At 30.0% G+C, this 5252-nt stretch overlaps 1 protein-coding gene across 1 annotated transcript in view; it reads left to right on the forward strand.

Moving 5' to 3' along the window:
• Positions 1-5252, forward strand: part of LOC108545507 (uncharacterized) — a gene marked incomplete at its 3' end in the record, with an annotated part of 247049 nt that overhangs the window by 126934 nt on the left and 114863 nt on the right. The window lies entirely within an intron of this gene.

The raw sequence follows: 5252 nt of genomic DNA on the forward strand, positions 1-5252 counted from the left end.
CACACATGCAGGACTCGGGACATAACTACGTCGACCGCTATCCGACTCTTGTACACGTCCTGAACGATAGTTTACCAGAGATACGGACTAGTCCTTCAGGGCTCGCAAACCCAACGGCTGGCCACGGCGCCCACGGGAGAAACCCCGGCAACTATCCTCGAACAGAGCAGCGGAGGAACTTCCGAATCCCGCGAACTGCAACTACGGCAGTTAGCCACGTCGCTGTTTTTGATAAGGATATTAATAAAGTTTAGTGCCTATCGCAGATATGGCAGAGAGAGATGGCTGGTAAGGCCAGTGATCTATCTCTAAAATATCGTCTTAATTTTTATGTAATAACGTTGTATTTTTGTAATTGTATTTGTTCTACGTTTATTTATTATTTTAATTATATTTGTGGTGTACTCATAGTGTATTTATTATAAGTTCGTTTACTATTTTAATTGTGTTTGTAATTATATTTGAAAGTGATCATTTGGGGTTCATGAAAATAGAAGTACTGTTATTCTATATTATATTTATGTGAAATAGGTGATGAATTTTTTAATCATTTTTCTGTTACATTTTTATATGTGAGGACAGTAGAGAAGAGAATATAAAATTGTAGAATTAGGTAGTCTTTATAGTAGTAATGGAATTATTGAAATTCTATAGGATTCCTGTAAGTAGGTAGGTAGGTGTATAATACGTTTATTTATTATTTTATTATTTTTTATTATTTATTAATATTTATTATTTTAATTATATTAGTATTGTACCCACAGGGTATTTGTTATAGGTTTGTTTATTATTTTAATTGTATTTGTAATTGTGTTTGAAAGTGACCGTTTATGGTTCATGACAATAGAAGTACTGTCATTCTATAATATATTATATTTATACAAGAAAGGTGATGAATTTTTTAATCATTCTTCCATTATTTTTTTTATACGTATCGACAGTAGAGAAGAGAATATAAAATTGTATAATTAGGTAGTCTTTATAGTAGTAATGGAATTATTGAAATTCTATAGGATTCCTGTAAATAGGTAGGTAGGTTAGGTTAATTACCTACCTGTAAGTAGGTAGGTAGGTATATAAAATGTGTAACAAGTTTCTAAACTATTTTCTTATTAATTTCTGTAAGATATAGATATAATATAATAATATAATTTCATATAATTTTGTAATAGAAAAATTATATGAAATTGCGAAACCACGTGATTGTTCATAGTAATATCAAAACTATTAGAAGACACCTGTAATAAATATCTATATACTTCATATAGCAATAGTTATATGAAATTATAAAGCCATGTGATAGATACAGTAATTACAGTATTATTAGAAGACATAACAAATTTTTATACTTGCAACTATTTAATATGTTCATTAATAAGTAATAATAGTATTCTGAACAACAAATTGTTGAATAATTTTTTGTTATACCTTTTTGATAAGTGTATCTATTAATAAAAATAACAATGATATAACTATTCTTCAATTAACTAATATTCAACCACTTCTTCGTCACTATCAATTGAGATATGTGCTGGTATTTACGAACACGATCTAACAATATCTTAAGAATCAATAAATAAATGGTTTTATCATTTATTTATATTACAATAAAATAAAACCACCTTTGGCAAGATACAGAAAAATAGAATTGTTAGATTGAGTTTCTAGTTTTACCTAATTAATTTTTCAATATTTAACATACATGAAGCACAGTGTTTTTAATATTTTGCAGCAAAGCATGTATAACAGGCCATTTTCATAATTACCGGTACATATAATAACACAAATATCAGCGACACTATGAAAAAGATGATCCAAAATCATACGGTGCGATATAATAATAAAAATATCAATGATATTATGAATGAAATGACCCAAAATTACGTAGTGATATAATAATAAATATATCAACGACATTATGAATGAAATGATCCAAAATCATACAGCAATATAATAATGAAAATATCAGCGGCATTATGGAGAAAATGACCAAATGGCATGCGGTTATATAATAACAGAAATATTAATGACAGAACGAAAAAGATGAGCTAAAGTTGCACAGTGACAGTGTAATAAAAACATCAACGACACGATGAAGAAATTGATTGAAAATTACGCAGTGATATAATAATAAAAATACCAATGACATTATGAATAAAATGACCTAAAATCATACAGTGATACAATAATAGAAGTATCAATGACACTGTGAAAAAATGACCAAAAAGCACACGGCGATGTAATGATAGAAATATTAATAACACGTCAAAGAAGATAAACCAAAGTTACACAGCGACATAATAAAAATATCAACGAGATGACGAAAAAGACGAGTCAAAATCAGACAGCGAGCGACCGATTTAATTGAAATCGTTCGCATCGTAGCGCAGAAGGTACACGTTGTTCCATTAAACTTCCCAATCCTTAGGAAGTTCCACAAAACAAATCTCAGTTCTGCGGTGACAACGAATTGTTCCGTCGTCGCGACGAGGTGACCAGTTCTCAGACCCCTCCTCCACCCCCTGATACTCACGTTGTACAGCTTTCAGCAGAGTCGGCAACAGGAGTTCCTGAAGTCACGACGAAGGCACGAAGCCAGCTAGTGGCCCCCACAGGGGCTATGCACTGACTTTCGCCCCTATCTACCCTAAACCACACTCTAGAAGCTTCTCCTCGTCCTCCAACGAGCAGATCGCTAGTGGCTTGGACCCGACTTCTGAAGACGACTCCTCCACCCTCGCTCTGCCTCATTCCTTGCGCTTCCCTTAATATCGGTGATACGCCTCCAGCCTTCCGGCGGTATTTTAATTCTTCTATACACATGCATGCCGTTCATGGTTACTCGTATGGACCGTTATTGCTGATAAGCAATGCCCTCCCACCCCTTATCGAATGCTAATTTTATTGTTGGAGGAGAGAGGATGATAGTTTGGGATTCTTAATTTGTTCTTGACTCGAGTCGATAATGACGAGACTCTTATGGTGATTCGTAGATATAATGGAAATGTTTAAAATTGATATTTTGAGGTGTTTTGGGGTAATTATTTTTACGAAGGTGAAATGTATGAGAATTAGAATAATTATTTAGGTTTTATTTAGTAAAGTTTGACTGATGGCAATTTAGTTTCGCTTTCACAATGAATTTGTAATTAAATAATATTTACTGAATCCATAATAATATAATATTTATTAAACCAATAAATAAATTATATTTATGGGTTTAGAACAGGGAATCTATTATTTCTTATTTGGTAATGAATTTGGAATGGTAATTTATTAATATAGTGAAAAGAATAGAGAAGTGTCTAATTGTAAGTCATTATTTAGTTACAAGTAATAATACTAATGTAAATGATAGTAATGAAAATTTGAAATTTCTGTCTTATTTTTAAATATAATTCACAAAGTTAGAGATCATTAAAGATTGAAATTATGTGTAGAATTTTAACATTGATAATTAACTATATTATGTACTGTATAGTATATAGTCATTAAAAGATGTCAAGAAATGCATTCTTCTCAAATTAAAATACAAACTCCAAATAAATAATTTACAAATAAGAATAAACATCAATAATATAAAATAATGTTCAAAAATGATTTATAAATTTTAAATACAAAACAAATTATATTAATTCAAAATATTTTCCACTTCACTATGAAACGCTATCTAAACAATTTATAAGTAAGCATAAACATTAGGATAAAATAATATCGGAAGATTTGTTAATTATTAATATAAAATAAATTATTCCTCATCGATTCAAAATATTCGCCAATTTGTATTTCTTTCAGTTCGGCGAAATTAAAAATTACAAGACAAATGTCGAAAGTAATGGCAAGAGGGTATACGAAGCATTCCAAAACGCAAGTTTACTTACCAATGCAGGATTTGCATTTTGAACGAGGTAAATTCGCCTGGAGTGGAACGAAACAAAGACACCGTTGGGAACGGCAGACGAAGTGTGGGAATAACTGACTGAAGCTCGTAAAACGTCGCCGGGCACTTTAATTGGCAAAATATGCTAAAAGTCAAGATCATGATGAGATTTATTTGTTCCCTCTTTCCCCAATCATGCCAACGTACTTGGAAATTTATCAAAACCCAGGAGAGCATTACCGAAAGCACCAGCGTTATTGTATCTGTACATGATACATTTGTATATATGTGTAAGATTCATCGATTTGTATACAGCCACAAATTCAAAAGGTTATTTAAATATTATATATGGCAGAAATTAATTATACCTAACAGTAATCTCCTTTAAAAAATCACTATATTTTTAAATAATTTCTTTTAAAATTTCTGTGGAAATTTTTATTTAGAATCTCTTACAAAATTTCTATGGAAATTTTTATTTCTATATTAAGAATTTCTACGTCTGTGGAATTTTTATAGAATTCCATCAAAAATATTTGTAAACTTATTTCTATAGCCTTTACCCTCGCAATAAATAAAAATGATTAATATATGAAAATTAAATTATCACCATAAATAGAAATGATTATTTATGATAATAAAATAAGTAGAATCGCAAATATCGCGAAACCTATTTATATTTGAAACATAAAATATAGTTTCAATATTTCTTCATTTTTCAGGAAATTACATTTTATAATAACACTTCTTGATTTTACTCAATTTAACTCGATTTCCAAGTTAAATTTTCTATAAGAATAATATATCAAAAAATATGTTAAAAATATAGTTAACCCGATTAAATTCGTCTCATTTTCACAAAATACAAAATTAATTAACGACACTGTAAATATGTATACCATATTCTAATATTCAGCAATATTAATCATTCGACAGAAAAAGATAGCAAACATTCGAGAAAATTCGTTTTCCCAAATCCAAAAACTGCTTTACTTCAATACAAAATTTCATGAATAATTGGTATAATTTTTATTTCCATAATAGTGAAAAATTATTTCAAATATTATTTCATTTTTAACACTCAGTGTCCAAATATTTACCACTCGAGAGTGAAAATAGATATCACAAGTACCGAAACAAAGTTACTTCACCAGTTGAGAAAACAGCTTTCCACCAGTACCAAATTTTCCTCCAAAAAGTTGCTATCAATAACACCAATAAACGAAACAATATTCACCCTGCTTCTTCGTAATAACCAAAAACGACCTCGAACAATTATTGGGTCGGCAAGAAAGTAATTTCGGTTTGCATCAGTAAATAATGTTATGCTTCTTTAGTTATTCTTTTGTCAATGTTGGAATTTTTTTCTTTT

Source organism: Eufriesea mexicana, unplaced genomic scaffold (genome assembly GCF_001483705.2).
Source record: "Eufriesea mexicana isolate 0111107269 unplaced genomic scaffold, ASM148370v2 scaffold452, whole genome shotgun sequence".
Classification (NCBI taxonomy): domain Eukaryota; kingdom Metazoa; phylum Arthropoda; class Insecta; order Hymenoptera; family Apidae; genus Eufriesea; species Eufriesea mexicana.